At 46.5% G+C, this 9,162-nt stretch overlaps 1 pseudogene; it reads right to left on the reverse strand.

The window, feature by feature from the left end:
• Positions 1-1,411: 1,411 nt before the first annotated feature.
• On the reverse strand, positions 1,412-1,543 carry LOC120916697 (annotated as a pseudogene).
• Positions 1,544-9,162: the final 7,619 nt, after the last annotated feature.

The following is a 9,162-nucleotide window of genomic DNA, read 5'->3' on the forward strand; positions in this document are numbered from 1 at the left end:
TACCCCCACCCCCCTGAGATTTACAACCCCCAGCCTAGTAACTCACACGACCCTTGTAACCCCTCAGCCTAATAAACCCCTCACTAGCCGTATTACACCCAGCCTAAACCACCCGAGCCTTATAACCCCCAACCTTATAACTCCAAGCTATATAATCCCTCAGCCTTTAAACCCCCAACCTAATAACCCCCCCCCCCCCCCAGTCTTATAACACCCCAGCCTAACAATCCTTCAGCCCTAAACCAACCCAAACTTACAACTCTCAAGATTCCAGATGTTAGATAAGTGCAGTAATAATTGTGCGCCCCCCACCCTATTCACAGAGGTGTAGCAGCAGCCGGCAAACTTACGTGTGTCCTCGCCGCAGCACAGACGCCGATCTGCAGGGAGCATCACCGACCACTGGAATATATTCATCGCCTGTGGTCTGAGAGCAACCACTTCCTCTAGAAGACATGAAATTCATGTTCCCTCATATCGAGGTGGAAGGGCTCATGATGTCACTCAAGCAGAATTTAACTTTTTAGCTCCTTGCAATAAATAAAAGTAGAAGCCTTAACCCCCCCCCCCCCTCCAGTCTTGTCCAGTTGTACCGACACTCTCCTGGACTGAAATGTCTTTCTATAATTTCAGACTGCCTAGGAACCCCCCTCCCCCCCCATATACTACACCCATCATTACACAGGACCCCCCCCCCCATATACTACCCCCATCATTACACAGGACCCCCCCATATACTACCCCCATCATTACACAGGACCCCCCCATATACTACCCCCATCTTTACACAGGACCCCCCCATCTACTACCCCCATCATTACACAGGACCCCCCATATACTACCCCCATCATTACACAGGACCCCCCCATATACTACCCCCATCATTACACAGGACCCCCCCATATACGACCCCCATCATTACACAGGACCCCCACCATATACTACCCCCATCATTACACAGGACCCCCATATACAGTGTATAAATATATGTACAACTCCTAGGATGTGTATAAATCCTCTACACACTGTAAATTTAACTAAACTGACTACCCAGCTCTATCTATCTATCTATCTGGTAGAAAAGACACGGTGTCTCTCTCTCTCTCTCTCTCTCTCTCTCTCTCGAACTTACTGGCTGTCTGATCTGTAACAACGCGGGTACACATTAAACGCGGCTGCCTTGCAGGCGGCCTTATATAGCGTGGGGCGTGTACTAAACCCCCTGAGCCAGAATTGGCCAAAGCCACCCTGGCTTTGGCCAATTATTGTTCTTCGTTTTTTGCGCGCTGTGATTGGCCAAGCATGCGGGGTCATAGTGCGTGCTTGACCAATCATCAGCGCACAATGCCGCAGTGAATTATGGGCTGTTGCGCGTCACTCGAATTTGGCGAGAACGACCCATTTTGTTCGAAATTCGTCGAACGTACGAACAGACGATGTTCGAGTCGAACATACGTTCGAATCGAACACAAAGCTCATCCCTACTGGCAACTGATAAGAACAGATACTACACTTGATCTTAGCCAAAAGGCCGAGAAGCGATTCAGGCAGACCTCTAATCCTGAGAGCTCCACTTTAAGATGTTAATAGCTTAGTCCCACATGAAGACATTGTTTTGCCAAATGCGATGACATCACCGCGCTCACAGTGAGCCCAGCCATACACCAAACCTCACCATCTCCCATTACCGATAATCCCGACCGAATCGGATTACAGAACACGCTCCTTCCAGAGGAAAAGAAAATGACCGGCCTTGTAATAATAATCGCATTACCTCAGGCGACATGAAAGATCCAAGAATGTGGAAAGAAATTTGCATCTTCTATTAGAGATACGGGAAGTTTCTGGTGTGGGGGAGCACCGGAAATGTACAACCATGCAAATCACTTCATGTCAGAGTTATTATGGAATCCAAGGGGGTCCATTAACCCCTTCAATACCGGGGGGCACTCCAGAAGCAGGCAGAACAGGGAGGGGAACCCTAAGCTTTAAACCCTTCTTAAACATCTAATTACACCCTCTATCACCAATAACCACCTTGCCAATCGGTGATAGGCGGCAAAACTCTTTGACCCCCCCTAACATGTTCTCCCCAATAATGCCCTGTTGATATATCCATTGCCTAAATATACCATCCTTTTTTCCACCCTACAAATGTACCTATGTATTTAGGAAAACAAGAAATAAGGTCCTGTATCCACACTTGACCCCTTGAAATATATGGATGTCTATTCACTAGGGAACTAAAATAATAGAGAGAAAAATTATCTAATTATCTAATGTTTAAATCTGTTTTTTTTTTTTCTTTTGAAAACCAATATGTATGTATATATATATATAAATATGGATGTGAAAAAATTTAATTTCAAATATCCTTGATCAGGGAATTGGATACAATGTGAAAATATCCATTTGCTGTAATATTTGAACAGTTTTTAATCCTATTGACTGTCAGCATGCAATTGATCCCTTACTTGTTACCATCGCTGGTTGTTACAGGCTTTTCTGTCCTGTTCTTTATCTGCCATCTTGTGGTCAATTAACCTCACTGCATTTATATTGTCTGCTTGAGCTACTACAAATGGGGTTTTTTTACCTAGGTTCTTTTTTCCTTGTTGTGGTCCATTCTTACTAACGGGTCATCAAACTACTATTAGTTTTTCTCTCTCCTCGCCCCGATATATATATTTTTTCATTTATCATATATTTTATTTTTTTACTCATACTGGTTTGTTGATGCGGCTTCTTCCAGTGATTTCTATCTTAACCTGGGGGCTGGCATGATCTATGATTACGATCGATGCCGCCCCGCCTATAGTCACGCCCACTTGTTGGGTCTCGTGGGGATAGGCAGGCATGGATATGCATGTCAGCAGGGACACAGTTCGCCCATTGGTTGGAGCTCATTCAACCCCAGCTGATGTTCTTTTGTTTATGCGCCGTAGGCCCAGGCGCGATGACGATGACGTCATCGCGTCTCTCCGACGTGACACACCCTCCCTGATCAGGCCTATTTAAAGCCAGCTCCAGCCGTTGCCTCGGCGTGGAGCACAGGCTGCTACCTCCCCGGGACACACATCACTTCACAAGCGGCAAGGTAATACCCTATTGCTATCCCTGTTTATTTGCTACTTTCACTCGCTGTGCATATGGGTTATTCTGGCCATTCTTTATATAGGTTTCAAAGCCTCTTCTGCCCTCTACTGCAGATAGTGCAGTGTAGTTACCCAGCGACGGAATCTACTTTCCCTCCAGGTTCTTTTCACCTGTCTTCTGCCTTGCTGGTCCCGGTTGTTGCCTTTTTATACTATCTTCGAGGTAATTCAACTACTTTTGATATTTGTCATTCCTGACATCTTATTTATTTACCATTTTGGCTGCTGTCTATATTCTCATTAGGTTTCACCATATGCACAGAAACATTTACCTGCTCCCCCTTCTCTCTCCTAGAACCTATTACTATTGTGGCTCCCCTTACCATCAGGAAATCGTGTCTTTATTGCTAACCGGGTAGGTCTCCTATTTGGCCCTCTTTGTTTGCTCAAGCGCAATATTATGCATATATATATGCGTACATTGTTTACACATATATAAAGCTACATACACACTGAGATATTTTGCTTGTCAGTTTCTGGTTATTATATTTTTTTCTCTGTTTTAACAGCTCATGTACCTACATTTTGGTACTAACCTAACGATCCTTGATGTATTCAGATGACCACCAACTTCATTGGTATTATGTTTGGCTCTATTGCATGCTGCCCTTCATTTTTTATTGGATTATGTTTTATGTTATCTAGATGTTAAAAATGTACAACTCTCTTTCAGACACATACAAGTAGCAATACTTTCGTGTTATAAAACCATACAACTCGTCCAGAAGAAGCCGAAAGGCGAAACGCGTCGGCGAGACGTTTTATTGCTCGAATATGTATCTATGTTCTCTTTCTTGATAACATTTTTTATATGAATTTTTCTGTATATGTACTATTTTGTAATTAAACTTTATTTTTATAACAATATACGTCCCTGTGATTGCCCTCTAAAGTCCGCCATGTCGCTACTTTTTTTGTAGTACAATTCTTTTCTTTTTGAAGGGAGGGGAACCAGTGTTGGGGAGGCAATTACAGGAAAGATGCCCTGTCTCTCTCTCTGCAGCAGCTAAAAGCCGGCAGGTGGAGGGGGGGGGGAACTGGCTTTCAGCTGCTGCAGAGAGCTGCACAGGAAATCCTTCTGTAACTGCCCCTCTGCCAAACCACACCAATTCCCCCTGCTGTTCGGGCCCCCCAGTGTGCCCGGGCCCCCTACAGGACGACTGGTGGTCCCCCCCCCTCCTATCAGCGGCCCGTGAGTGGAACCTCGGATCACGAGTAACGCGGTTAACCAGCTTTTCACAATACGAGTGCTGCATTTTCTATTATCCTAAGTGTTGTCTCACAAAACGAGCAGGATTCAGGACAAAGCGGTGTGTAGCACCGCTGGAGCCAATCGGCGTTGTTCGGAAATGCACGGGAAAGCCCCGCGGACAGCTCGGCAAACCTCATGAACCGAGTCTTTCCGAGGTTTGCCGAGCTGTCCTCAGGCCTTTCCGGCCGTTTCCGAGGCTCTCCGGCGCCCCCCCTCACCTCTGGCCACCTGCGGTATTGCATGCCATTGAAGTCAATGCGGAACAATTTTCCTTTCCATTGACTTCTACGGGGGGAAAAAAAAAAAAAATCGATTTGGATTACGAGCATTCTCCTGGAACGGATTATTCTCGTAATCCGAGGTTCCACTGTAATAAATAGAAACCCAGTGGTGATCAAAATGCCACCAAAAGAAAGGATCTAAAATTGTATTTGGGTGCAGAGTTGCATGACTGCGCAATTACCAGTTAAAAATAGGACAGCGCTAAACAGCAAAAAAATAAATAAATACCCTGGTCATAAAGGGGGTAAAATCTTCCGGAGGTCAGGTGGTCAATAGAGCCAAAGATGTGCGCATGGAAGGTAGACACTCGAAAACGTATTTCTTTGACACCCATCCAATCCCGGTCTTCACATTCAACCCAGGGGCGGACTGACCCTTCGGGCTCTCGGGCACTGCCCGAGCGCCCCAAACCACTAGGGGGCCCCATCAGAGTTGCCAGCCACAGTAAAACCAGGGACAGAATGTAAAAACCTGTGTTTTAAAAAAAAAATAAAAATCCCAGGATTATAGCTGCCCCGCATCTCCAATGTGTATGTATATTGTGTGTGCGCAGGGCCCCAACAGGAATTATCGGGCCCCTTACACATCTTCAGGCATGGGCCCCCTGGAGAAGAGAACGGGGGAGTTTGGGGTGCTGCCGCCTGAAATTGAGAAGATAGATACATAGATAGATAAAAAAGGGGGGTAGCCATCGGGGGGCCCTTTAACCACTTGCCGACCTCCTCATGTAAATATACATCAGCAGAATGGCACGGACAGGCACATGCACGTACCTATACGTCCTCTGCTTGACGTGGGTCGGGGGTCTGATCGGGACCCCCCCCCCTGCTACATGCGGCGGTCGGGTTCCCTCGGGGAGCGATCCGGGACGACGGCACAGCTATTTGTTTAGCCGCCCCACCACGATCGCTCCCTGGAGCTGAAGAATGGGGAGAGCCGTATGTAAACACAGCTTCCCCGTGCTTCACTGTGGCGGCGCATCGATCGAGTGATCCCTTTTATAGGGAGACACGATCGATGATGTCACTCCTACAGCCACACCCCCCTACAGTTGTAAACACACTAGGTGAACCCTAACTCCTACAGCGCCCCCTGTGGTTAACTCCCAAACTGCAACTGTCATTTTCACAATAAAGAATGCATTTTAAATGCATTTTTTGCTGTGAAAATGACAATGGTCCCAAAAATGTGTCAAAATTGTCCAAAGTGTCCGCCATAATGTCACAGTCACGAAAAAAAACGCTGATCGCCGCCATTAGTAGTAAAAAAAAAAAAAAAAAAAAAATGCAATAAAACTATCCCCTATTTTGTAAACGCTATAAATTTTGCGCAAACCAATCGATAATTGCGATTTTTTTTTTACCAAAAATAGGTAGAAGAATACATATCGGCCTAAACTGAGGGAAAAAATTTTTTTATATATGTTTTTGGGGGATATTTATTATAGCAAAAAGTAAAAAATATTGCATTTTTTTCAAAATTGTCGCTCTATTTTTGTTTATAGCGCAAAAAATAAAAACCGCAGAGGTGATCAAATACCACCAAAAGAAAACTCTATTTGTGGAAAAAAAAAAAAAAGGACGCCAATTCTGTTTGGGAGCCACGTCGCACAAGCGCGCAATTGTCTGTTAAAGCGACGCAGTGCCGTTTTGCAAAACCTGGCCTGGGCATTTAGCTGCCTAAAGGTCCGGGGCTTAAGTGGTTAATAAAAATATATTTAAAAAAAATATATATATTTTTATAAAAAAAAAAAAAAAAAAAAAAAAAAAAAAAAGGGGGGTTGCCATCTGGGGCCCTGTGGGCCTCCGGGCCCCTGGGAACCTCCGGACCCCTTACAGGTGTACTGCCTGTACCCCCCTGATGGCGGCCCTGTGTGTATACCGTTTGTGTGTATACTGTGTAGCCCCATAATCTTCTATTGCCCGGGGGTCCCATGAGTTGTCAGTCCGCCCCTGATTGTCAAAACACAAGCCGCTGTCGCAATCGTTTTTTCCTGAGCAGACGAGGAAATGATGAAATACACACAACCATTTTATGTGAACTTCCCCTCCGATGTCTGAATTTGCAGAGAAGTGGAAAATTAAACAAATTGTATGAACTAGTTTTATATACATGCAGCTCAATTATAGAAACATGACCTTCATACCGTTTCCTTCGGGTTTGTAATAAACCCCCCCCCCTCCCCCGATGGGCTCACGTGCGACTGGATTACAATTTATCTTGGGTCACGCTGTATACATTTTCCAGATCTGCCCCCCCCCCCCAGTCTCACCCCAACTGCTGAAGCAGATTATATTTACCCCCTTCTTGACCAGAGCATTTTTTTGGCGATTCGGCACTGCGTCGCTTTAACCACTTCAGCCCCGGACCAATATGCAGGCAAAGGACCTTGCTCCTTTTTGCGATACGGCACTGCGTCGCTTTAACCGACGGTCGTGCGACGTGGCTCTTGAACAAAATGTACGTCCTTTTCCCCCCCACAAATAGCTTTCTTTTGGTGGTATTTGATCACCTTCGTGACTGCGACATTTTGGCGGACACATCGGACACTTTTGGCACCATTTTAGGACCATTGTCATTTACAGCGATCAGTGCTATAAAAATGCAACGATTACTGTGTAAATGACACTGGCAGGAAAGGGGGTTAAACACTAGGGGGGCGATGAATGCGTTAAGTGTGTTCTAGGGAGTGATTTTAACTGTGGGTGGGGGGGGCTGGGCAGTGTTGCCAACTGTCCGTATTTTTATGGACAGTTTGTTGTAAAAACGGGCACTTTTTTCCCCCGTTCGTAAATGTCCGTGGCTGCTGGAATGTGCCAGTAAAAATAGCCAAGATCAGTTTTGGCTTGGAACTGCACATGGAGATTGGAGGCAGGGGGAGATTGTGGCTGCTGTGGCACCGCAGGGGGGAGATTGGAGGGGGGGGGGGGAGAAGGGAGGCACTGCAGATGGGGAGAATGGAAGCAGGGGGGAGATTGTGGCACCGCAGGGGGGGGGGGGGAGATGGGACTTAATATTTGTTATTTTTGATACAATAAGGGCAAATTATGTTTTTTTTACCTTAAATCACATTGCTATTTGCCTTGTTTGCAGCCTAAAAACTGAAATTTGCACCTAAAAATGTAATTTGGTAACTTTTGTGAAATTCCAGTAAAAACGTGGCCGTGCCAGTAAATTTCAATCTGGTAGGTTGGCAACAATGGGGCTGGACCACCAGTGCCATGACCGTGATCACCGCTCCCAACGACAGGGAGCAGTAGATCACAGTCATGTCTCTAGGCAGAACAGGGAAATGCCTTGTTTACACCTCATTCTGCCTCTCCATGCCATGATCGCAGGACACTGGCGGACAGAGTCTGCGGACACAATCACTAACGAGCACGGTGGCATATTCAAAAAGGGCCACACAGGTACGCTTGTTTGCCTGTACGAGCCCTTCTGTCGACGTACATCTGTGTGCGCTTGGTCGGCAAGCAGTTAATATACACACACACTGAAGGACTTTATTCTTGGCAGGGCCATGGAAGGGGGGGGTGGGGGTCCAGGTACTACCAGTCCTTCTGTATGGGGCCTCATACACTAGTCCAAGTCTCATTCCTGCTGTTAGAAACCACAGTGCCCTGTACAGCAAATTTGACAAGCCCCCCCCTAAACACCGTTTACTAGGCTTCCGCTATGAATGAACACAGTGAGTGATTGGTATAGATCACTCATTGTGTTCATTCAGGAAAGAAAGGGGCCGTTAAATGTGACACACTTACCTAGGGAAGCTGGAAGCACTGCGTGAGGGTAGACAATGGGGGCTTGGACAGTATAGGGAACCTATGGTGCACAGGCAGGGCGATTACTGGAACCGATCCCCCCTGTATGGTTCTCTGCAGCAGCTGAAAGCCGCCTTCTCTCCCTCTGGCTTTCAACCATGCAGGAGATTTTAGTAATTGTTACACACCCGCCGATCACCCTTCCTGTGCACCCTACATTTTCCTATACCGTCCCAAGCACCACCCGTCCGCCCCCCCATACCGTCCGCCCTGATCTACGCAGTGCTGCTTGCTTCCCTCCTACCGGCAGCTACAAGCACACAATAGTGCCTTCAGGATGGAGAATATTTTTCCCTATACTGTCCAAGCCCCCCTGTGTGAGCTCAACACCACCCACGCAGTGCTGCTGGCTTCCCTCATCTCCTTCCCATGGCAGCTGCAAGCACACAATAGGATCCTTCAGGATGTAGAGTTGGGGGGGGGGGGGGGAGGATCCAATAAGCAGGTCACATTTACCAGCCCCTTCCTTTCCTGAATGAACACAATGGGTGATCAGTAATTATCATTCACTGTGTTCATTCATAACTGAAGAATAGTAAACCGAGTACTTTGTCAGGTTGGCTGTACGGGGCCCTGAAGTCTAAACAGACATGAGACTTGAATTAGTGCATGACCCAACATTGGAAATCATCAAAGCCCCTCCCCCAGGTCT

Source organism: Rana temporaria, chromosome 10 (assembly GCF_905171775.1).
Source record: "Rana temporaria chromosome 10, aRanTem1.1, whole genome shotgun sequence".
NCBI classification, from domain to species: Eukaryota; Metazoa; Chordata; class Amphibia; order Anura; family Ranidae; genus Rana; species Rana temporaria.